This window comes from Artibeus jamaicensis, unplaced genomic scaffold (assembly GCF_021234435.1).
Source record: "Artibeus jamaicensis isolate MK-2021 breed Jamaican fruit bat unplaced genomic scaffold, CSHL_Jam_final contig_482, whole genome shotgun sequence".
Classification (NCBI taxonomy): Eukaryota; Metazoa; Chordata; class Mammalia; order Chiroptera; family Phyllostomidae; genus Artibeus; species Artibeus jamaicensis.
In genome coordinates, this window is record NW_026521857.1 from 324,363 (window position 1) to 351,002 (window position 26,640).

Genomic DNA, 26,640 nt, shown 5'->3' on the forward strand with positions numbered 1-26,640 from the left:
TTTGGAACCCGTGCGTCTGGATTCTCGCATCTGGATTCCATGCCTGGGTCCGTCCGACCGGAGTCCTCCTGTGCAACCCCTCACCAGTCGCCGGTTTCGCCCCTTACCGGTAGGGCTGAAGAATTTGTTGTTAACGGACTTCCGAAAAGTTCAATTTTCCGTGTTCTGGTTGTGTTTTCTGATGCTAATATTTAGTTGTCCCTAAACTTGGTTGTGTGAGAAGGCACGGCACATCCACCTATACCTCCATCTTGGTGGAAGTCTAAGTATATTTTATTGACTATGCCATTACAGTTGTCTCAATTTTTCCCCCTTTGCCCTCCTTCACCCAGTACCCCCTTTCCCTCCAGCACTACCTGCTCTTAGTTCACATCCATGGATCATGCATATAAGTTCTTTGGCTTCTCCATTTCCTATATTATTTTTATTTTTTAAATATATAATTTATTGTGTTTCAAAATAATCACTTAATCAACTATTGTTGAACTAAAGCTTGGTCTCATCCTCAGACTCTAATTAGAATGCTCCATTTTACTTTAAATATTTAGTTTTTAATCAAATTCCTTCTTTAAAAAATTTTGTATTTATTTATTTATTTTTCCATTGTTGTTCAAGTACAGTTGCCTGTATTTTCCCACCACCACTTTACACCTCCCCACCTCCCACCTCCTACCTCCCACTTTCCATACTACCCCGATTTGGCTGGGTCCCTGGGTCCTTTATACTGAGGTTTCTTGATGCCACTTCTGTGCCACTTTGGGGACTGGTTGTGGCATACCTGCATCTGTAGGACGACAGTGGAGATTGGGGCTGGGACTCACAGGGCTGGGCCTAGCTCTGCTGCCCCGATCCAAGCCTGTGGCTCCCAAAGCACCAGGAACTGGATAAAAAAGAGGAAAAATGCAATAATACATTTTTGTTGATGGTATTAAAGACCACAGCTGAATAACACTTTCAACCCATTGCAAACAACAAAGGAAGATAATTTAATCCATTGTCAAATGATAATATTATTGAAAATACACAATAACAAAAACAAAACCCCAAAGTTATCTTTCCAAAATCTCAAATCGAAAGAAAACAAAACAAAACAATTGTCTCTATAGTTTACTATCAGAGCAGTAGGACCAGCAAGAGCAGGGACCTCAGATTCGTTGCTCTAGAGACTTACACATTCGATTTCCCACTTTGATGAGTGCCTCACTGTAGGAGCAGGGCACTCACGCCTATTTAGAAAAAAAAAATCTAGATTTGGTTTTGTAAAAGGTAAATGATATTCACATTTTCCTTAAACCCAAAGAGGTAATTTAGACCCAAATATAATTAGGTTGAATTAGCATAATTTCCTGGGGTGCTATTACTCTTCCATTTACTTTGTATGTGACCTATCACTGAGCAAGAAACTGAAATCCTTTAAACTACATTATTGCTTCTTCCACAGGCCTGGTAAAAAATAGCAAATTCTTAAAGCTTATAATCTCATTGCTTTGGAAACAGAAGCTTAGAACCTGACAGCTGAGCCAGCATCTAATTCCACCTCAGGAATTAATTCCACACTATACCTCGAGCTAGTGTTTTAATATGTTTTCTCTCCACTAATGAAAATATTATGAATGACTTAATTTCACAAGGTAATTTCATGCAGTAAGTAAACAATCAAGCTGATCTTCATTTTTTGCTCTTTGACCTGGACTCTTCTTCAGGAAAGAAAAAGGATTTGTATGTCTACTCCAAATGTACTCAGTATTCAGGCATCAAGAATAATTACTAAACAAAGAAATCAACTAAGTGATTCACCTCTAAACATTGTGGGTTTTAAAACATTATTATTTATCACTTTTTATGGTTTCCATGGATGTACAATTTGGGAGTGGCCAGCCTGGGCGGTTCTGGCTCCCATGAAGTCCGTCATCAGTTTTTGGCCAGATCCATAGTCATCTGGTGGCTTGATCCACTCTGCACGTGGCTCCCTCACAAGTCATGGAAAGCTGGTGTGGCCGTTGGCCGGGGTAGGAGGGTGGTCATTTTCTCCCCACCTGCTCCTCCCCACAGAGCTGTTGTCACACTCAGTGTGTCACATGGCTTAGTGGTTAGCTTCCCACACAGCTAGCAAGTCAAGAGTCTAGGGTGATGGGTACTCTGCTGGGAACAGTTTGGATGCCTCAGACCAAAGAAATTTAGTAATTTTTGGAGGCATTTTTTATTTTTATATTTGAGCAGGAGATGGTACTGGCAGTAATGGGTAGAGGCCAGGGATGCTGCTAAATATCTTCCAGTGCAGAGAACAGCCCGCAACTGAGAATTATTTGGTCTAAAGTTCTAGTAGTGCTGCAGTTAAAAAACCCTGGTGATAGGTGGCAGCTGCAATGTCTTTGCGACCAAGTCTGTGTAGTTACATATTGCCATTTCACCATATTCTATTGGTCATTCAGGGCCAGCCCTGGATCCTGGTGGTAGTGATACAGGGTACAGCCGGGGGGGGGGGCACTCAAAAAAGATTTGGAATGGTGTCCAGAACTCAAAGTGTATAGGAATATTGGAGAGACATATAAGATGTCCTCGCCTCTTCCCCCACAGGTGTGAGTTGGAAGGGACACACGGAATAGGAACATGCAGGGCTGTTTTGTACAGCCACAGCCTTGCAGCCAATCCATGGCATGGTCATTGAACATATCTACAGCCTTTGGCGGGTCACTTGGATATGTTAAATGGCTGTGGCCAGGCTTGGAGCCAGGGGAATGAAGTCACTTCCCCAAGATGTAACTGGGGACAGGTCCCCCAAGTTATAGTGCCTGTGTGGAAGCTTGGAGAAGATTGGCTCCAGGACATGGGGCCATACCTGCCCAGACTAATGATGGCAGCCCAGTAAACTTGGAATAATACAGAAATACTGGCAGGTGTAACTGATCATGGGAGGAGTTGGAAATAGGGGTACCGAGGAAGATTGGTGTGGGGATTTAAACCCAGACACGGCAGCCATTGAGGGAGAGCCACATGGTTTCAGTAAAGTAAGGGTCCCCTCTTAGCCAGGTGAAGAGAGAGCCATGTGGTTTTGGCAGAGTGCAGACCCCCTCTTTCCCAGGTGAAGGGGAAAACCACACAGCTTTGCCAGAATGGAGATCCCTGCAGCCAGGTGAAGAAGAAAGACACATGCTTTTGGTGGAGTGCGGACCCCTGCAGCTTTGGTAGAAGAGGCCCAGGCGACTTTGGGGGCCCCGTTTGGCCACGTGGCCTGGAAAGCAGGAGAGACTTTGACTGGAACTTGGTACAAAGAACTCTTGCCAGTGGACTGTGAGAGGGTGCCACAGGACTTTGGATTAACTGGAGATCCTGCCTGGACTGTCAACACAGCTGACGGTGCCAGCGGCCTGCAACACGGACGTGTGCTCTTTTCCTGATTTACGGTACCCAGAGTTGGGACAGTGGGAGAAGGGAGCGCTGTGTGTGTAGGTGTATACCCTAAAGGACTTTGATATTTTAATGGAAGTGTTAGGTCTGAATAGCATTAAATAAACATTTCGTTTCCTTTTCACAAATCTCCAGTGTTGAGAGATTTCTTTCCAATTGGCGGCGGACAGATGAACCCAGTAGGTATTAGTATATTGTCCTTGGGAGGAGCCCCTGTTGTCCTGTAGCAGTTTTTTGCATCCCTTGGTGGGCCAAATATTGCCCCCCTTGGACTCCTGTTCAGTAACAGTAGGGGGCTACAGAGGGTGTGAATAGTGGGAGGAAAGGATTATTGGGGATCATCTTGGAGGTTAGTTAACGCAGCACCCAAGTCTTAAAAGTGGTTAACTTTCTGTGGTAGGACTATGATTGACTTTTTCCCCCTTTCTGCTTGTTTGTATTTTCTGAATTTTCTGGAATGAGAATGCACATTTATATCATACTATATACACATAACTTCTACATAATGCAAAGTAAATATTTAAAACAATGTACTAAATCCATTCAATATTGTCTAATGCTTTGCAAGGCATTATGTACTAAGCTTGTTGGGTCACTGGCCTCAAATAAATTACAATCTGACTAGAGGCCATTTGAGCTCTGACAGCTAGAGCTTTACTTGGTATACACTTTCTCTCTAAATCCTATTTTCCTATTTTGACACTTAAGTAAGACCAAACTACCAAGCAAAACTGTTATATATAAACTTAGATAACACCACCCAGCTATTTCCTCTTATCTCAAAGGTTATTGTTAAGATCGGCTTCCTGATGCCCATGCAGCCTGTCTGGGCTGCTGTGAGCAGAAAGGAGGAGCCACCTGGAGATGGAACCGCAGCCACTTCTGCATGAAGCCATGTTCCCCAGGGCACTGATGGCATGGTGTGCAGCCAGACAATCCCTTCACAAGCTGCCTGGGGCTGTGACAAGGACATTGAGTTTCACAGGATTTCCGAATGACCATGAGGCTGTGTTGCTCACGCCTTGTAGTTGCTCAGTTCCATTTCCAGTCAGGGCACATGCCACCACTGGTACTGAGGTCCTGCTTGGATGCCCCACCCCTCCCAGTAGGGCTGTCCTTGGCACTGCCTGAGAGTCCGGGTAGGGTTTCCAGGGTCCCTTTACTCTGTCAGTGGGCTCTGAGCAGGAACAGCTCACTACATGTGGGAACTACAGCATGGGGGGTGTGGAGTTAACAAAGAGCCACAGAATCTCCCCTGCTCCTGGACAAGATGGTGGCAGAAGGAAGTATTACACTGAGCACACACAAGGCTAGCTACATAACTGGGAAGGAGAGAAGCCCACCTATACCATTCTGGTACCTGATTGGGGGTGCGCTGGGGGAAGGCAGGCACACGTGCCATAGAGGACAGAATGGTGGCAGGGGGCCATACTGGACCAAAGATTCCTGGGAAAAGGAAGGATTGGTCAGGAGGTGAACCCACCTGGAGTGTGTGGAAGTTGAGAAGTTAATTGAGCATTCTGAGAGCACCTGGTCTGTCCTAGACCCAAAACTAGTATAAACCCAGGGGAAGGGAGGGGCGCTCTCTTGTCCGCCTGGTGAATGCACTGGCCATTGTATTAGCAGGACCTTGTGGCCCTAGAGGCTGTGTGGCTAATGGCAGCACCGGCCCCACATGCAGTTTCTAGGAAGAAACCTGAAGTAGACAGCAGCCAGGAACGAGCTAAGCTACCTGGATGACCACTTCGCAGCTGCCTGTGGTTCCCAAAGGATGATAATGTTAAATGGGAACAGGAACTCTGGACACTGCCTTCTGTTTTGGTCTGGCTGAGTATGACTGCACTTTCCCTAGGTTTTCTGGAGGGGTTGGCTTCCCTTCTCCCAGATCATGCAGCATCTGAATAAAAAACCTCTTCCCTTCCTCACCAGCCTCTGCCTCTAGAGTTTGCTGGTTGGTGGTGGCAGGCAGCCAAACTCCATTTTGGTTCTATAACATTCTGACTTGAACGATAAATTACCTTCCTCCTCTGCAAAGCTGGCTGGTCATCCATTGGGGGTCATCCATTGGGGGTACATCAAGGATCTTAAACCTTCTTGTCATCTCTGGGACTTAGCCTCATTAGTCATCTTTCATTCTTTCATTATCTTCAATCTCTCTCTAACTATTGGTCCTTTCATTTCAGCATATACACTTAAACATTTCCATTCTTTAAAACTAAAAAAAAGAAGTATGTAATATTGTCCTTCTCTCTTATATCCACCATTAGTCATTGTTCAATTTCTTGTCTTCCTTTACCAAACTTCTTAAAAAGAATGTCTGTAGTATAGTCTATACTTCTTGAGTTCCCAATACCCTGATCCTCAGCAAGGTCAACAGTCTGCTAAAGAAAAGATTTTCTGCTCAGTGTGTCTCAAAGTCTAGAATCTGCATAGAATCCTCTGCATGTTCACGGCACTACATTTTGGGGTGGGAACCTGGCAGGATCTTACAGTTGCGAGGAGTTTTCTGTAACTGTTGCTCACAGAGCTCCAGGCTCATCCATTAGTGAGATGTCCTTCCCACAAATAGTATTTTGGTGCCTTTTTCAAAGGCAGAGCTGAGTTTGACTTATAGCAGATTCTCACAATGTGAAATTCTATATAATGAGAAACCAAAAAGGAAACACAAACACACATATTGTCCTGAAGGAAAACTTTAAAGTTTGATCTCATTTCCTTTTTCTTTTTTTTGCTAGTTCTTTACAATTAAAATTGAGATTAGTCTTGGCTTCTTCAGACTTTCGTATAAAGGCAGTAGTGGAGAAGACATGAAACTCTGCTGAATAACACAGATCAGAATGACCCACCTGATATTTGACACAGGGGGTTGTAGAGGTAGGGAAATCATTGTGCAAAAATGGAAGTAGGTTTGGAAGACCAAAGTGGTTTTCTCCAACTCTGTCACTTCATACTCTATAGCTTCAGATTTTATCAGTGACACTAGATAACTGATACAATTTATGTGTTGTCTTGAAAACCGTAACTTCCTTAAAAAACCAAAACTATCCTAAAGCAACACCCTTATCTTCTGGTTAAATATTTGCATTTCTTAAATCTGGAGGGTTGTAGACCTGTGGCTGACAGAGCCCTGGGCTGCAGTGAGGGTGGAGATGCATTGTGTGGAGGAGCTGGCAGGGCAGCACTGAGCCTGAGGTCGAGTCAGCAGGAAAACACAGGCTGCTAGGTGGCCATTCTCCAGGAAGAAAGTCTTAGTAACCCTGGGTCCTTGTCACAGTCCCTGTGATTCTGAGCAGCAGCATGGTGGTGGTTCTGGCCTCCTTTTCCTCTTTCAAACAACCTTTTCCAATTCACCCTTTTCTCTCCCACAGGCCCCCGCGCTGACCCCATGCTAGGTCCTCTGAAAAGAAAACAGGAAAGGGGAAAACTCCCCATCTTGCAGCCCCAATCAGATAGGAACATCATTTATGGGGGAGGATTCTGCTTTGCTGGGTTTCAAAGGCAGACCTGGCCCTAGGCATCCACAGAAATGTGGAGGGAATTTATCCCGAGTCACCTTATCTCGTCCAGGTAAAAACCCCAAAGCAGCCTTGCTGCCTCCTTGTACACACTCATTCAAAGCCACACAAAGGCCCAGTTTGAATGGCATTTTATTCTTCTCTGTCAGCCTTCTGATGGGGACCATAAAATGACTCAGAGGACCTTCGTGTCCTCATTTCCTCCTGTTTAAACGATGCCTTGTGGTGGAGAGACAGGGTAAAATTGCCTTTGCATTTGGAGGTGGCATTTAGAGGCATTTAAAGATGGCTGGAGTGATAGGGAGAAGGGAGGGATGCTATACCAGAGAAATGTGCAGTTTATTGTGTATTAACAGGAAGGAATGGAGTAATGCAACTTCTGAGCAGGGAGGTGCTCTGTCCTTTGCTGGTGGACTGCGATCAAGTCTCAGTCACCACACCAGGCTCTCAGAAAAGGCAAAGGAGTTGTACCAAGGTGGGGGTGGCTTTTAAAGCCCTTTTTAAAAAACCAGAACAATATTGTATGTGCACAAGGGGGAGTTTAATGGGGAGGAGCGGTATTCCAGGAGCAGTTTCATAATTTAAAAGAAAATGTCTTCCCATCTCCATCTTTCCACCCCCAAATTGAAATTAAATTCTTCACCCCACAATTAAATCAGTTCAGTCTAGAAGAACTTCCCTTTCATAGTCATCAGGGTGGGTGTCAGAGCCTTCTATATGCAAGTTTGGGGAGGCTGTGCCTCGGGTTAAGCGCACTGTGACCACAAATGGTGTTTTAATGTTTTGGGAAAGAAAAACTCACCCCACAATTACTGGATTTGCAAAGACATTCGCTACTTTCCCCCATTCTAAAAAAAAAATTAGTGTTTAGATTAGTAGACCTTCAACTTTTCTGAAAAGTAGGAAAGGACTGTATGTCTCTTTCCCAGGATATGCAAATGAATGTCTAAATGACCACATACAGATCCATGGGAGATGCAGCCAGCAAGGAGAGAGGCCTAATTTCAGAGCCACTGCGGAAAAATAAAAGAGAGGCATGTGTTTTCTTTACTTTGTCCTTTCATTACTGAGGATACTAATTCAAAAAACCTAGTCCAATGAAAATTGCATCCTTTAAATCTTTATAATAATATATTTTGAAGACATATATAAAGTATACATATAATTTTAAGTAAATAAAAAGGAAGAAATTAAGATAAAAGTACTTTGTGGGCTGTTTTTGAAGACTATATAGGGACAATGCTTCAATATAATGGTGAATTTAAAAACAATACAAAATTGCAAATATAATATATGATAAAAATATATATCGAATATATACAAACATACAGATGTTTGGGAAAAATGACTAGAAGAAAAAAATTCTCAGAATAATTACAGTAGTCTCCTCTTAGTATGATTACGAGGAATTTGTTTCCTCTGATGTATTTTAAAAATTCTGTATAAGTATGTGTTCCGTTATAACATAAAAATAATAAATATCATTTAAAATTATAAACAAGCTCCAGAGAAGGCAAATGAATCCAGGTTAAACAATATTCCAGGACCAGTATGTTGATTTTATTTTTCTTAAATACTTGTGGCTTCACCAATTTTTCTTGCTTTGGGAGTTTACCTATTTCATCCCCCAGCTGCCCCTGCTTCTCCCTGTCCCATGGGGGCTGCAGGTACCCAGCAGTCGAAGTTATTCAAGCTCCATATACCCACAAATGAGCATGCCCCTTTGTGCCCCATTTTAAAATTTTTTATTTACTAATTTCAGAGAGAGAATAAGCAGGGGATGGGGAGAGAGAGAGATATCAAGAGATCAATATCCATTTGTTGTTTCACCCATTCATGCATTCACTGGTTGATTCTTTCCTGGATGTGCCCTGACTGGGGATCGAACCCACAACCTTGGCATAATGGGATGATGCTCTAATCAACTGAGTCATCCTTCCAAGGCTGTTTTAATATAAATTAAATTGTTTTTTTTTACTAATTTGAGAGAGAGAGAGAGAGAAAGAAAGAAAGAAAGAAGCATCAATTTATTGTTCCACTTATTTATGCATTCATTGGTTGATTTGTGTATGCGCCATGACCAGGGATTGAACCTACAACCTTGGCACATTGGGACAATGCTCTAACCAACTGAGCTACCCAGCCAGGGCTGAATATACCCTGTTGTAACTGTGTAGATGTTAGATATGGCCCATTGGGAGAAGTAAAGTGATGCCATTGCATTTAACCCAGGGAAGAATACAGAACATATAAAACAAACTGAAGAGCAATTAGTAAAACAAAATGGAACCAGGACATTTGTGTTTCAGGTAGCAAGAGCTCTTCTAGAATAACAAAGAACATCTGTCTTCAAACTCACAAAGCTGGGTATGACATCTAAGAATAAAGTCCTTTGCTATCCTTTTCGGAACACATTTGTTTCTTCTAGACAGAATCTCTTTTCCAGTGTTGGATCAGGACCCTCATTTCTGACTATGTTCATAATTCTGAACAGAGATCTCTGTAGTGGTCAACCTGCCAGCTACTGGTGTTGGGTGGTGAGGTCATCCAGACTCTGTGAAGTTGGCCTTCTCAGGACTAGTCAGAGAGTTCAGGGAATAGGTACCTATGGCAGTGGAGGACACAGGGACTTAAATACCAACCTGAGGGCAGGTATGGGACTAATAGAGTCCTGGGACAACATTTTGGATCCCTGAAACAAGTGACTTCCTAAAAACCACACTGTTGGTGGTTCAGCAAGGGGAGAGCTGTCTGAAAGGGCTGTAGTCTTTCCTCGGCCATCACCTGTTCTCTTTCTGCTTTATATCTGGATGGTCGACACTCACTGAGCTCTGTTCTCTTACTTTGCATGTTTGCATCTCTACTTGCTAGTCCAGGAGGCAATTCTGCTTTGCAGAGGGTGTTTTCATGTCTCTCCCTTACTTATAAACTCTCATAGAGGAGATATATAATGAGTCTTGGCTATTGATTATTTATGGTACACCTTACTATATTATCTAAAAATGATACTATAAATATAATATTTAGAGCAAAGCATGTCGACACTCATTATTCTAGATAAATAGGGTGTTAGGTTTTTTGTGGGCGGGGTGGGAGGAGCTTGGCGTAGGTGACTGTACTCATATTCCTCACTGTGGAACTTGAACTTTGCTGGGAAGCATGTGGGCATATTTACTCAGAGGTTGGAGAGCTTTATAAAAAATAAAGGATTGAAATTCTTACCCTGTCATCTTCACATATTTATTTTGAATTTTGATCCTTTAAATTTTAATCAAGTATGAATCATCTAAGTTTAGTCTATTCACTGATACCTATAAAAAGTTTACAGCCATGCTGATTTGGGTACTTTTCTTTCTCTTTTTCATGTAGCAAGAGTGTCACCTCTCTCAAGGAGGGTAAACTGTAGAGTAGAGAGGTGACCTAAGGGATGGGAAGGTCTCTTTCTGAACACAAATGTCCTGGTTCCATTTTGTTTTATTAATTGCTCTTCAGTTTGCCTATTTAAAAATAGTCACCCCTTGGTACCTATAGAGGACTGGTCCCAGGACCCTTGTGGATACAAAAATCTAAAGTTGCTTAAGCATCATAAAACTTGCATATAACCTAAATACATACTCTTACATACTGTATATCATCTCTAGATTACTTATAATACCTAATACAGTATAAATGCTATATAACAGTCATTATACTGTGCTGTTTAGGGAATAGTGATAAGAAAGAAAAGTCTGTACATGTTCAGTACAGGAACAGCCATGTAGGCTTAACTATGTAATACACATGTGCAACAACTTTTTTCAGATATTTTCCATCTTCTGTTGATTGAATCTACAGATGGAACCCATGAATATAGAAAGCCAACTATAACTAAACTTATGATGTATTTTAAAGTTTTCAAAACCCTCCTTGAAAATCAGGTTCTTGTCACTTAGGATATTTCTGAAGTTAAAAAATTTCAGTTTAAATTTAATGTTTTATACTTTAATATAAAATACATCTGCATTGTTCAAAATTCAAAAGGTACAACTGGATAATCAATGAAAAAATTTTTTCCACCGTTGTATTCTAGTCATTCTATTCCTCTCTCCAGAGCCAAACAATGGTTTCTAGAGTCTTCTGTATCCTCTTAGAGATATTATTCTAAGTGCAACATATATGAGCAAATCCATGTAATTGCTTGTCCTTTCTTACACAAACAGTGGCTTACAATACATATTGTTTTTCATCTTGGGTTGATTTTTTTCCCACTTAAAAACATATCTTAGAGCACAACAGCAGTGTGAGGCACTTGGAAAAAACTCTCCTCCAAAGAAACATTTATTAAACAGGGCAAAATTAGCAAAGACAATCAATCAAATTCTTAAAAAAATCAATCAAAGTGCTTACAACAAATTGATAAGCACATATTCAGCAAAATCTACAGAGACATGATAAGAACAGTGGGAGACTCTAGAATTTAGGTTCAGGGCTGCAGCTATTTCCCCACGGCTCTGTGCAGTCAACAAGCTACTCCAGCAGGTTTGGCAGCTGAGTTGAGTGGCAGCTCCCATGTCCATCAGCTACTTGGGGTAGAAGAGCTATTCCCAGTGAATGCAGCAGCCAGTAGATATCGACAGATCCCACCTCCCATAGCTCCATGCTGCAGAAGTCCTATACTGAATGGGTGATGAGTGGTGGCAGCTAGATGGAAGTGCCTGTTTTCCTACCGCCAACATAGAAAGAATGTGGGTAGAACTGATGAGAAATGAAACCCCCCATCTTCTCACAGCACTGGTTTGTGACAGAACACAAATATGTGGGCTCGACAGCTGAGAGACAAATCCCATCTCCCTCAGCTTCCTGCAGTAGAAGAGCTATTCCAGGTGATTTGACAGGTGGTGAACATTTGCAAATCCCATCTCCCAACCCAGCCTTGAATCCCAAAATTTTGTTCTAGGCTATGGAAAACCTATACTGGTCAATTGTGCAGCTACCCAGTCCATGCCCCCTCAGTCCTCCACACACACAGTTTTTGCTCATTAAGGAGGATCCAGGTGGTAAAGCTGGTAAAAAGTGAGTTTCCACACCCCCTTACCCCTCTGACCCCTGATTCAAAGCATAGAGATTATCCCCAGGAAATAGTTGGAGTAAACTTCAAGACTGGTAATAGGATGCACTTGCTAAGGGGTTTTACTTTCATTGGATCAAACTGTGGAGCTATTTATGCACAAGATCATTACTGAAAATGATGGAATAATCAACTAGGAATTAGTGTAGGCTAACAACTGGTATGACAGTAGTAGAGGCAGATGAGCTAGAAGCTTAATGATGAGATAAAGGAAAAAGACAAAGAGAGCCCAGCTAAACCCACAGTGATACTTGGTGATCAGAAACATTGTGTGCATGCCCAAGGCTGAGCCACCCAAAGAGTGAATGGAGAGGGAATTTCTGAGCTACATACTGTTTTTCAACTCAAAATTTTCCCCTCACAAAATATCTTGATTTACAGGGTCTTTTCTTTTCCCCTTAAACTCATGGAACAGTAAAAGTAGTCTTCAATTCACACACAGATCCAACAGGAAAGGTGAAAAACCATACTGTTTCAGGGGCCTGAAACACAACCTCTGACCAACTGGAGACTGACATAACCTAGGAGTGACTCAATACTGGCCTGTAGGAAATCAGACTCAATGATAAAACCGAAGGGGAAAATTCAAACAGAGACATGAGAGACTGCACAATGCAAGGAAAATAGATTTCACTTAGGTAGTCACACCAAGTCACTAAACAAATGAAAAAATAACAACAAGGACAATCACCAGGAGGAGAAAAGTTAGTATTCACCATTGCTACAATATGTTATCTAAAATATCCAGTTCACAATAAAAATTATGAGACATGCAAAGACAAACAAACAGGAAAGTGTCATCTATGCTCAAGAAAAAGAGTAGGCAACAAAAACTGACATTAGGGGGTCCAGCTGTTGGGCATTACAAAAAATTTTTAAGCAGCTATTATAAATATGTTCAAAGAACTAAAAGCTACTATGTTTAAAGAACTAAAGTAAGGTATGATGACAATGTCTCATCAAATAGAACAAATAAATAAGGAGATAGAAATGACAAAATAGAACCAGAGAGAAATTTTGAGTTGAAGGTATAATAACTAAAAACAAAAACAAAAACAAAACCCCAAAACATTCACTAGAGGGACTCAACAAAAGATTTAGGATGGCAGAAGAAGGAATAAGAAATCTGGAAGATAAATAAATAAAGATTATGCCGTGGGAAAAACAAAGAGAAAAGAAAATGAAAAAGAAATAAATTGAGTGTCAGAGAAATGTGGAACACCATTTAAAACATAAATATATGTATAATGGGTATACCAGGAGAGGAGAGCAACAAAACAAAAACAACAAAAATATTAAAAATTAATGACTGAAAACTCCCCAAAATTTTTGAAAAGAATTAATCCATATATCCGAACACCTTAATTAATGTTAAATAGGATTAAAGATTAAAATAGAGAGCAACAGCTGGACACATAATAGTTAAATATTTTGAAAGCCCAGATTAACGGGCAATCTTGAAAGCCACAAGTGTGAAATGATGCATCTTAAGCAAGGGTAACTTAATGATATTAATTAACTTATTCTTCAATTAATAGACTTCAAAAACAATGGAGGTCATATTCAATATGAAGGGGGGGAGCCCTGTGAATCAAGAACCTTATGTTCAGCAAAACAATTTTTAAAAATGAAGGTAAAATACTTTTACAGATAAACTAAAAGCTGAGGGAATTAATTGCTTTGACAAAGAAAAAAGGTTGGAGGAGACATATTTCCCTATTTCAACACTTAACTACAAAGCAACAGTAATGAAGACACTGAAATCAAATAGCATTTAAAACAATGGAATAGAATGGAGAGTCCAGAAATAAACCCATGTATCTATTTTTAAATGATTTCCATCACTTGGGTTCTAAGACTTTCCAATGGATAAAGAATAGTCTTTTCAACAAATGGTACCGGGACAATAGCTAGCCACATACAAAAAAGAATAAAGTTGGGCCTTTACCTTACACCACATATAAAAATTAACTCAATAATCAGACTGAGGGGCTTCTGGTCAAGATGGTGATGTAGGAAACATGGCTTACCACTTTGCACAACCACATCAAAATTTCAACTAAAATATAGAGCAACCATTACTCAGAACCATCAGAAATCAAATTGAATGGAAATCTGACAACTGTGGAACTAAAGAAACCACATCCATCCAGACTGGTAGGAGGGGCTCAGCTGCACAATGGGCTGGTCCCACACCAACATGTGGTGGGTAAAAATTCGAGAGGGATATCTCAGGAGCAAAGAGAATAAACCCCACACCAGGACCCCCAGCCCAGGGTTCCAGTCCAGGAAGATAAGTCCCCACAACTTCTGGCTGAAAAAACCAGCTAAGATTGAATTGGTGGAAGAAACTGATGGAGTCCCAAGCACTTTCTCTAAAACAGTTCACATACAGACTCACCCACTCAGACTCAACCTCTCCGAGTTCCAGCACTGGGGTAGTAGCTTGAAAGGTAAGAATGGCACAGGGGGGAAAACTGAAGTGTCTGTCATCAAGGCAAGTAGAGGCCATTGTCCCTTTTCTAAACCCTTCCCCCACAGAGCCAACAAGCTGGTGCCATATCTGAGACTTCTTCAACCTGGCTAATACTGTTTGACTTGCTTTGGTGATCCCCTGAGACTTCCCTCCACCTAATGGGCCCACCCAAGCTGCTTTTCCATACAAATGTGAAGCATGGCTCATGCTTCACATTTTTCTAAATCCTCTCAAACAAGTAAAAGCTGGCCTCACTGAGGCCAGGCACTAGCAGCAGCCAGCCTAGATTCACATCTTGGCTTTGCTTGGTAATCTCCAAGCTTAGCACAAGTAGCAGCCACCTCAGATTGCCTTATAGTTCAGGCAGGGTGGCTGAGGGCAAAACAAAGGTGGGCACTGACCTTGGCCTACACCACCTGGGAAACCCCAGTGCCAGCGCACCCAGTGGACAGCTACAGACCACGTTAGAACATCACCACCCTGCACCTGCACAGCTGATCCTCTGTGGAGGGCTGAGGTTGGTGGTAAGTGGTCACAGCCAATCCTTGCAGCTGGCCTGAGTAAATTCCTCCCATTGATCTGCTAACAGCAACCAAGGCTCAAGTGTAAGAGGAGGTATACTTAACCCAAAAGGACATACCTTGAACAGCTTTGGGGAGAGGGGAGGCTGTGCCGCTGGACCCATACTATAGGACCCATACTACACAAGGCCATACTACCAAGACACAGAGCCAAAGCAGCTCTGTCTAATACATATAAGCAACACAGGGAGGCTGCCAAAATAAGGAGATGAAGAAACATGGGCCAAATGAAAGAACAGATCAAGACTCCAGAAAAATAGCTAAACAAAATGGAGATAATCTATCAGATGCAGAATTCAAAGCACTGGTTATGAGGATGGTCACAGAACTTAGTGAGGACATTATCAGCATAAAAATAATCCAGTCAGGCCCTGGCTGGTGTGGCTCAGTGGACTGAGTGCTGGCCTATGAACCAAATGGTTGCCAGTTCGATTCCCAGTCAGGGAACATGCCTGGGTTGTCAGCCAGGTCCCCAGTAGGGGGCATACAAAGAGGCAACCACGCAATGATGTTTCTCTCCGTCTCTTTCCCCTTCCCTTCTTCTCTCTCTAAAAATAAATAAATATTTAAAAATATGTTTAAAAATCCATTCAGGAATGAGGGATACACTAATTGAAGTAAAGAACAATTTACAGGGTAACGACAGTAGAGTAGATGAAGCCAAGAACCAAATCAATGATTTGGAACATAAGGAAGCAAAAAACAACTAATCAGAGCAACAAGAAGAAAAAAGAATTCAATACAATGAGGATAATATAGGTCTGTGGGACAACTACTAGAGGTCCAACATTCACATCATAGGGATGCCAGAGGAGAAGAGAAAGAGCAAGAAATTGGCAATCTATTTGAAAAAATAATAAAAGAAAACTTCCCTAATTTGGTGAAGGAAATAAACATGCAGGTCCAGAAAGCACAGGGAGTCCTAAACAAAGTGGATACAAAGAGGTCCACTCTAAAACACATCACAATTAAAATGCCAAAGGTTAAAGATAAAGAGAGAATCTCGAAAGCAGCAAGAAAAAACAAGTTAGTTACCTATAGGGAGTCCCCATAAGACTGTCAGCTGATTTCTCAAAAGAAACTTTGCAGGCTAGGAGGGATTGGCAAGAAATATTCAAAATTATGAAAAGAAGGGACCTATAGCAACAACTGATCTACCCAGCAAAGCTATTATTTATCATCCAAGGGCAGATAAAGAACTTCCCAGACAAGAAGACACTAAAGGAGTTCATCATCACCAACCATTATTATATGAAATGTTAAAGAAACTTATTTAAGAAAGGAAGATAAAACCATGAACAATAAAATGGCAAAAAATACATATCTATCAACAACTGAATCTAAAAACCAAACTAAGCAAACAAGAAGAACACAGGCAGAATCATGGCTACAGAGAGTGGTCACAGATGGTTGCTAGATGGAAGAGGGGTGTGGGGGGATTGGGTGAAAAAGTGAGGGGATTAAGAAGAAGAAATAGGTAGTTACAGAATAGGCATGGTAATGTAAAGGACAGTGTAGGAAATGGAGTAGCGTAAGACTCACATGCATGACCCATGGACATGAACAATGGTGGGCAGATTGCCTGAGGGAATGAGGGGTGCTGGGTGGAGGGAGTAAAGGGGGAAAATCAGGACAACTGTAATAGCATAATCAATAAAATATAATAAAAATTAACTCAAAATGGATCTGGACATAAATATTTAAGGTAAAACTATAAAACTCTTAAAGAAAATAGTAGTATAATGTTATGACCTAGGTTTGGGCAATAGTTTCTTGGATATGATACCAACAGAGCTGTCTGTCAGCAAAATAAAAAAATAAATAAATTTAAAAACTCTTGTGTTTAAATAATACTATCCAGAAAATGAGAGATAACCCACAGAATAGGAGAATATACCTAGAAATAATATATATGATTTATCACTGATATAAAGAAGTCTTAAAGCATCAATTAAAAAAAAAGACAAATAACCCAATTAAAAAATGGGCAAAGACTCTTACAGATATTTTACAAGGAGGATTTTTACAAGTGGCCAATATGCACATGAAAAAATGCTCAACATAAATAATCATCAGGGAAATGCAAATTTTAACCATGATGAGATAGTACTTCACACCTACAAGGAAGACTGTAATAAAAAAGACAAATAATAATGTGTATTGATAAGGGTGTGGAAAATTTGAAACCTTTGTACACTACTGGTTAGAATATAAGATGGTGCAGCTGCTTTGGAAAACAGCCTACAAGTTCCTCAAATGTTTACACACATAGTCACCATATGACCCAGCAATTCCACTCAAGATAAAACATATGTCCACGTAGAAATTCATATACAGATGTTCACTGCAGTATTATTCATAAAAGCCAAAAAATAAAAATAACTCAAATGTTCATCAACTAATGAATAGAGAAACAAAACTGGTATATCTATACACTAAAACATTATTTGGCTGTAAAAGGGAATGAAGTATGATTCATGCTACCACATGAATAAATCTTGGAAAAATTATGCTAAGTGGCAGAAAGAGCCACATATTGTGATTCTGTTGATATAAAATGTCGAGAATAAGCAAACCTACAGGAATAGAAAGTGCTGCATAATTAGTGGTTGCCCAGGACTGGAGAGGAGAGGGAATGGGAAGTGTTCGGTGATGAGTAGAGGCTGCGTTTTTGGAATAATAAAAATGTTGCAGAATTAAACTGTGGTAATGTTTGTACAAATCTGTGAATATACTAAAAATCATTGACTTGGACACTGTAAATGAATGCATTTTATGTTATATGAAATATGCCTCAATTTGTTGGTTATATGTGGGCTGGGATTTCTCCTGAGAACTGTCATGTTTGCAGAGAAGATGGGTCATGCTGGGCTGGGGCTGTGTCATCTGAAAGCTTGACTGGCAGGAGGACCTGATTCCAAGATGGCTGTCCCACTTTCACCAGCTGTGAGCAGAAGACCTGTGTCAGGTCATTCTTTCCCTTTGGTGGCCTGAGTGTTCTCACACTGTTAGCTGGGAGATCACTCCTGCAGAGGGAGTGATTCAAGAGAGCGAGGTGGAAAAGAGGTTTAGTGCTTTCCATAACTTACTCTTAAATGTTACACATGGTTGTCTTATCAAAATTCTTTTGGTTATACAAGGGAGTGAAACCCAGAGGAAAAAGCACTGGGGCCTCTCCTGGAGGCTGGCTTCCCCAAGTGGAGATTACAATCTTGCTGTCTTCCAGTGACATCAGCTTTCTTAGCTACTCAGCACTGCCGTAATTAAATACATTAGTACCTTGTGGTTCCTGAGGCCTCTGAAGGAGCATTTCAGTCTTCTGAATGAACAAACATACACACCATGCACACACATACACACTCATATAAAAATATAAATGTATGGATATAAATATATATAATACATACAAATGAATATATGTTACTTTTCAAAAGGTCTATGCATTTTCAGGATTGATTTTTGTTCATCTGGTTTTTCTTTTTCTTCCAAATATTATTTATTCTTACATTCACTCGGCAGAATATATGAATCCATAAGAAGTTCCTTTCCTTGCTGTAGTCCTGTAGCTAAGAGTGCAGAGATCCTGTCCCTCACACTGAGGAATCATGAAAAGCACAAATGAGATCCTGATCCAGAGACCACCCTGTGATGGCTTTCAGATCAATGTAGTGACATCTGCTTGTGTTAGGCAAGATGAAGTTCTATTCTGTTTGTCTACTGATATTTTTTAAGTAATTCAGTTAATCAGGGTTTTTGAAGAAAACAGGAGACCTTGTGACAATCCCCAAAGGCTCATCTGTACATAGGTTTTCTCCCATGTGATTTGATAGGGAGATGTTCAAGGTTGGGCTGCCTTCACCCTGATCTCGTGTAAGATCATTTATTGCCCTCTTTACATGAGTATTGTTTTGTCCACCCGCAAAGCAACTGAATATAAATCAGAAGCTTTCTATCTGGCAAAGAAGGAACACAGCAGTACCCAATGAGTGAATGCAGGAAGTAGGGGAAGGAAAATAGGGCTCCCTAAATGTTGTGACTGCAGGACTAACATTAATGGAACCTGTAGGGAACTGCTTCCCATGGTGTGGAATTGTAGCTCAGCCTCCACCTGGAAAACCAGTGGGGAGTGAGTGGCATGCAGGACCATGCCCATGGAGAGGTTTTCTTGTGGGGAATCAGGCTTGCATTGTACCTAGACTGCTATGAGACTTGCTTTTCCTGAAACTCCCTCACCCTGAATTGAGGCAGAAAGGGCTTACTGCAACTTCCTAAAATCTGAGCTAAACCTCCATGTGTGGAGTGTGACCGGTTCAACCACTTTTCCCCTTGGTATGCAATATCCTTCTCATTGAACTACTTAGCAACATTCTTTCTTGTGTTATCTGTAAAAGGTAATCCCCTGCAGTGAACCTGTGAGTAGTAAATGAGGACTACCTTCCACGAAATGTATGCAGAGAGGCAATAAAAGTCGGTCCAGGCAGGGACTAAGCTCTCTGGCCCTCTCACCCTCTCTGAGAGTGGCCATGCCATCCCTTTTTCTCCATAGGACTTCTGTTGTCCATGTGTATTTGTTCATGAGCAGCCACAACAGACATGGATCCTGTGGGCCAGGATCCACCAAAGGAGCCCCCTGAGTGTCTGATGTCAACATGAGATGTTTATTCTTTTCAGGTGTTTTCATGAGTCTGATCAGAGATCTCACCCAATAATTGCTGGTAAATCCAATGATTCATTCATACATCACACCAGTCCCCTGATGATGGTAGGAGGGAGCCCAGGCATCAGTTCTTGGGTTCCATTGCTGGTTTGCTACTAACTCTGTGACCTTGGGCATATCACTTCCCTGCTGTGAGCCTCATCCTACTCTGTAAAACTAGGGCTGGACTAGCTCCAAAATTCTCAGACATTGAGATCCAGTGACAACAAGAGTTTCCATATGGGGTTTCCATATGGGGTAATCATTTTTTATTGTGGCCAAATAAAGCTATTAAAGAAAAAAGCTTAGCATCTCCAATGACTATAAATTCATTATAAAGAACATTTGACAGCCCCCACTCAAAAAATAGAAAAAGCAAAATCTCAGTGTAAATATATTTCTTAAAAAATAAACTTAGTTTTGCGGCCCTTGAGGGTATAGCTCAGTGGATTGAATGCCGTCCTGCAAGCCAAAGAGTTGCTGGTTTGATTCCCAGTCAGGGCACACTCCCAGGTTGTGGGCCAGGTCCCCAGTAGGAGGTGCATGAAAGAAACACAGTGATGTTTCTCCCTCCCTTCCCGTCTCTAAAAATAAATAAGTTCTGTAAAAAATAAAATAAAAATGTGATAATTTAAACAAAATGAAACAAAAACTTAGTTTCGTAAAAAGGTTAGTGTTTCATTTCTTTACAGACTTTGGAAAAATTCATGGAGCAGCATTTGGAAACCCAGGGATGAATCTCAGGGGCCCCTTCTGTTACAGGACAGGAAATAGGGCGCTGAGCAGGTCTGCCTAGGGCCTGCTCACAGTGTGTGGGTTCTTGACTTCGTGCAGGAAAGATTTCACAACATGAGTCCAGGTCATTTTGAAAGCACATTCATTAAAGGAGGTGACAGTGAAACAAGAAAGAGCTTAGGTTAGAAGAAGTATCAGGAAATAGACTAGGTGAGGCTCCTTTGGTTCTCTAGAAATGTTATAGGAAAGACGTGAGCCAAGGCAGAGCTCCTATCAACTCACTGTGAAGTCAGAGAAAAGGGGCCTTGGAATTAGGTTCAGGGGGTTAGCTTGGGAACAGCTGCCACTTTCCACTGCTCCTCTGGTAGCGATTCTCCTGAGGACCCTTAGAGTCCTGGAGTGCATGCCTGTGAGAGAAGAAGAAGAGACGGGAAAAGCAGGGGTGAGCTCCTGGGAAGGAAAGCACACACTGGGTACTTCCTCTTGAGGTTTTTTTGTTGTTGTTGTGTGTGTGGGTTTTATGTGTGTGTGTATTTTCTTGATTATGCTATTACAGTTGTCCCATTTTTTTCTCCCCTTTATTCCCCTCCACCCTGCTCCTCTTTCCCATCAACACTCCCCCCAATTAGTTCATGTCCATGGGTCTTACATTTAAGTTCTGTGGCTTCCCCATTTACTATAATATTCTTAACCTCCCCCTGTCAATTTTGTACCTGCCGATTACGCTTCTTATTCCTTGTACCTTTTTCCCCTATTTTCCCCCTCCCGCTCCCTCACTTCCTACTGATAACTCTCCATGACCTCCGTTTCTGTGATTCTGTTCTTGTTCTAGTTATTTGCTTAGTTTGTTTTTGTTTTTGTATTTTAGGTTCAATTGTCGATAGCTGTGAGTTTGTTGTCATTTTAGTGTTCATAGTTTGATCTATTTCTTACATAAGTCCCTTTAACATTTCTTATAATGAGGGCTTGGTGATAATGAACTTGACCTTATCTGAGAAGCACTTTATCTGCTCTTCCATTTTAAGTGAAAGCTTTGCTGGATAGAGTAACCTTGGAGGTAGGTCATTGCTTTTCATGACTTTCTTTCCAGCCCCCTTTGCCTGCAAGGTTTTTTTTGAGAAATCAGCTCAGAGTCTTATGGGAACTTCTTTGTAGGTAACTAACTGTCTTCCTTTACTGCTTTTAAGATTCTCTCCTTATCTTTAATCTTGTGTAATGTAATTATGATTTGTCTTGGTGTGTGCTTCCTTGGGTCCAATTTCTTTGGGACTCTGGGCTTCCTGGACTTCCTGGAAGCCTATTTCCTTTTCCAGAATGGGAAAGTTTTCCTACATTATTTTTTCAAATAAGTTTTCAATTTCTTTCTCTTCCTCTTCTTTGGCAGCCCTATGATTTGGATGCTGGAGTACTTAAAGTTGTCCCAGAGGTTCTTAAACCTCTCTTCATTTTTTTTTTTTAATTCTTGTTTCTTCATTCTGTTCTGGTTGAATGTTTATTTCCCTGCTCTACTCCAAATTGTTGATTTGTGTCCCTGTTTCCTTCTCTTTGCTGTAGGTTCCCTGTACATTTTTCCTAATTTCACTTTTCATAGCCTTCACTTTTTCCTCTATTTTGTGACCATACTCAACCATTTCTGTGAGCATCCTGATTACCAGTGTTTTGAACTCTGCATCTGGTAGGTTGGCTATCTTCTCATTGCTTAGTTCTTTTTCCAGAGTTTTGATCTTTTCTTTCATTTGGGCCATATTCTTTGTTTCAATACTCCTGTTGCATTGGAAGGGGCAGATCCTTAGGTATTCATCAGGGCAGGGCAACCTGATTCACTGCATTGTTGTGCTGTATGTAAGGGAGGGGTCAGAGAGGGAACAATTCCACTTACTCAGCTCTCACCCTACTTTCAGTCACTTCTGCTACTCATAAGTGATTTTGTTCCTTCTGGTGCTGATTCCCAGATGGGTGGTTTTGCATACACTCTAGGATGTTGTGGTGTCTCCTGTGAGACTGGGAGTTTATTCTGGCTCCACAGCCCCCACAGGTTTTTACAGCTGGAGGTTTTGTGGCTTTAGTCCCGTGCTGGAACACTGGATTGTGCAGTCTGTCTTGTTCCCCAGTTGTTCCTGCACTCAAATGTGGATCTCAGCTTATCTGCACTCAAATGCGGGACTGCCAGGTCCACCAGCCACTGCCTGGCCTGCCTGGTCCACCACCTGGCCACATGTTCTCTCTGCCCAGCTGCCTGTCTCCACCACCCCCTACCAATCTGGATGAATGTTTCTTCTTTAACTCCTTGGTTGTCAGACTTCCATACAGTTTGATTATCTGGCAGTTCTGGTTGCTTTTTATTTTTCAATTTGTTATTGTTCTTCTTTTGCTTATGCAAGGAAGCAGAGCATGTGAACCACACCTCCATCTTGGCTGTAAGTCCTCCTTCCTCTTGAGGGTTTTAGAGGCTGGGAGCTAGGGGAGGTCTTAGGGAAGGATCTCCATAGAATATCACTAGGGCATGGAGAAAAGGCCACCCTGGGGGCTAGGTCCTGTGCCAGTTTGCCCATCACTAGGCACCTATTGCTAGGTACCCAGGGCTTTCCACTCTGGTGAGCTTCTGTATCTGGCTATAAATTGCTCACCCAGTTTGTTTAGCTATCTGTCTTAGTTTCCCCATTCCACTTGCCAAGGAAGTTTCCCAGCTTCTTACTATCCTTTTTACTTCCATTCTGACATCCTAGGACTCTCCCACAGTGCATGTGGCTCTGACAGTGCTGGCATTCAGCACTTTCTGGTGCCCCAAGGCCTTCCCCAAGCAAGCCTTATAGTACAAGGCTCACAGAGCAGCTGGACAAAGCTGCTCAGCCCTCCCTCAGGGTACTATTCCAAGCCTGGGTCCCCAGGGTTCACTCAGCTGCCTGCTCACACCAGATACAGTATTAGCTGGTAACGTTTCAAGTTTTTCGATTTTATAAGGAAACTCCATAAGGTGGAAATGCCAGATCAAATATGTACCCAAAGTGTCCTTTTGCCTATTTGTTTGCCTTACCAGCACTCTGCCCTGCCTGATGTTGTACGATGATTCTAGACCCAGGGAATAATTTACCACTCCCACTTAGAATTCTCCCTTGGGCTCCATGGCCCAAACCCTGACAGCCGCTGGCCGGTTCTATGGACTGAACTGTGTTCATCCCCAAATCCATGTGCTGACTCTCAACCTCCAACATGATGGTATTTCGAGATGGGATCTTTGGGAAGTAATTAGGGTTAGATGAGGTCATGAAGGTGGAGCCTTCACGATAAGATTAGTGTTTTTGTAAGAAGATACAACAGAATGTTTTCTCTCTCTCTCCCTTCCTTTCCTCCTTGCTGCTCCACAGGCTCAAGAATGAGGTCCTGTGAGGACACAGAGATAACAGCCACCTACCAGCCAGGAAAAGGCTCAGCAGGAATCAAATTGGCCAGCACCTTGATCTTGGACTTCCCAACCTCCAGAACTGTGAGAAATAAATGTCTGTTGTGTAAACCACCCAGTCTCTGGTGGTTTGTTGTGACAGCCCAAGCTGACTAAGGCAGCCAGGCTCCTCAGAGTCTGCTCCCTGCTCAGCTAACTTTCCGGCCCCACCTCCTGCAAATTACCCCTAAACCAGGCTGCAATGATTACAGTCCCCATGTCTTTCTTCCTTACCCTTCCCCTTCACAGACTGGCCTGACTCCTGTTCATCGCTCAGATTTCTCCTTCAATCTTAAGTCCTCTGGGAAGCCTCCCTGGCTGCAAAAGCTGGGTACGTCACCTCTCCAGGATGTTCCCATGCACACGGCCACCCTAGTTTGCCCATCAGAGGGCAGAGGTTGCATCTTGCTCACTGTCATTCCAGCACAGTGCCTGGAATGTGGGAGATACTCAGTAGCTACTTGATTAATGAGTGGGTAAATAAGTGTACAAAACTAAGCAAGGCAACGTCTTGTTGTAGGAGTTTGGGGACTTGCAAAAAGGGGCTATGCTATGGGGTTGCATCCTTCCCCTCCCCTATGCAGTGCTCCTCAAGTGACCTTATGCAGGGATTCTGGGCTGCCACGAGGCCTGCAGATTGGGTCTGTCATGTGCTGAACACTAGAAGAACTAGGGATTCTGAGTCTGGACAGAAGCCTTGGGTTTCTGTGTGGTGAGGAAGGCCAGGAGCATACTATTTCCAAAACTTCTGAACCCTGCTTTGTGGTAACTGGAGCAGAAATCCTATTTCATAGAAGTCAGAATTTTTAAATAAAAAGGAGGTAGTTTCTACTACCTCAGAAGGAACAGCTTTCTACAATCAAACTGAGGACTGGAGGTACATATTAACTGAGGCCTTGCTGCGTGTCCGTGCTTTCTAAGGAAGGGTGTAGCATCGCAATGGCCACAGGAGGAAACTGCCTCAGGGCATGTGTGAGCTAGAACTTGTGGGGAGGCGCCCTCTAGTGGCTCCATGGTTGCCCACTAGAATACCAGGGGCCAAGCCCAGGACCAATTTGTAGATCCGGGAGCCTCCCAGCATCCAGGAGCCTCAGGCAATGTCATCAGCAACTGGTGTCTCCCTGCCTGTTTTTCAGACCTGCCTTCCCCTCTGTCAGCTTCTTGTCAGACAGATCATCTCCATGAAGGACTTCTGAAAGCTTTGGACACATCATCTTATACATTGTGACCCCAGAGAAGAGCTTCTGTTTGCCAATTATTCCCACAAAATTCCCAGTGTTTATCTGTTCCCCCCCCCCCCGCCCCCCAGCCCAGGTCATTCTCGTCCCTGAACAAAACACAACGGTTGGGAAGGTGACAAAGCAGATAGCTAGCCCTGAAAGATGGTATAGCTACGCCTGAGCCACAGAGGTGACACAGTACTTCTCCCTCCCCCCACCAAAAAAATTGGGGGAATATATGACTAACAGAAAAAATAGCATTTTCACATCAGAGAGTTACCCACAGTCATCAAACTAGTTGAACCACCAACCTAAAGCAGGACTTTGTACAAAGGCAGACAGTGAGTGTAGTGGTTTGAATCCCAACTCTGTCCTTACTAACTTTGAGGAATTTATTTAAGACTCTCTGCTTTAAAAAAAAATATTTTAGAGGGAGAGAGGATGGGAGAGAGAGAGAGAGAAACATCAATTTGTTGTTCCACCTCTTTATGCATTGATTGATCCTTGTACGTGTCCTGTATGTGTCTTGTATGTATCAAACCTGCAACCTTGGCATATCAGGATGATTCTCTGACCAAATGATCTACCAGGGCAGGACAAGCCTCTTTGTTTCTGATCTGTAAAGTGGGGATAACAGAATCTGTCTCATAGGATTCTCAGAAGAATCAAATTAATTAAAATAGCTGAAGAGCTTAGAACAGTTCCCGGCAAATCATAAGTGTTAGCTCTGCAGTTGGCCAATGATACATAGACCCATAGGGATGGAAGCTGAAATGCAATGCTTCAGTCAGAACACAGACTTCTCTCAGAGGTGGCACTATGATGAGTGTGACCCTGTGGTGTTGGCTTGGGGCCAGAAGCCGGGTGGGAGAGAGATGGCTGTCTCGTGTTCTGTGGAGCTGTTGGTATGACCTGAGGAGGTAGTGACTCTCCCTGGATTCATCTGGGTGGGAGTCTCTAAAATGATGGCCATGCATCCCGTCTACTTCAGTCTTGAATTCCACCCAGAAAAACTGGGGGCCAGCTAAGGTGTGAGCATGTGCACTTGTCTTAAGTTTAGGGTATCCTAGAGGAAATTTCATTTTAATCCAAGTCAATTAAACAAAGAGTTTCTGTAGTCCAAGCACTCTGAGAAGACAGGAATATAAAGGAACACACGAACATGAGGGAAAAAGCATAGCACAATACAAACTATATGACAGATGCAAAGTGGCAGGTTAGGGAGGTTGGGGAAGAACTTACATCTGGGTGAAGAATTCATGGGGAACAGGACCGTGAAATCAGATGAATCGACAAAGCAGGGGTATCTCCCTCTGAGAAGCAGGGAGCACTGGGGGCACTGGGTAGGGAGAACAGAGCTGCTGGACACGAAGAGGAAGTGGAAGGGGTGGGGGAAGGGAGCTAGTCTCAGCCACTCCTCCCTCCATGGAGGGCCTGGGATGGTTATTTCTGGGTTTGGTGTA

At 42.3% G+C, this 26,640-nt stretch overlaps 1 long non-coding RNA gene across 2 annotated transcripts; it reads right to left on the minus strand.

Annotated features, from left to right (window-relative positions):
- Positions 1–682: 682 nt before the first annotated feature.
- Positions 683–26,505, minus strand: LOC128627879 (uncharacterized). Of its 2 annotated transcripts, XR_008392174.1 has the most exons (3): positions 26,420–26,505; positions 20,801–20,925; positions 683–880 (listed from the first exon to the last, which is right to left on the minus strand). It is a non-coding gene; the product is annotated as an uncharacterized LOC128627879 (long non-coding RNA). The 2 variants fall into 2 exon arrangements; XR_008392173.1 differs by lacking the exon at positions 683–880 and having other exon boundaries at positions 20,644–20,925.
- Positions 26,506–26,640: the final 135 nt, after the last annotated feature.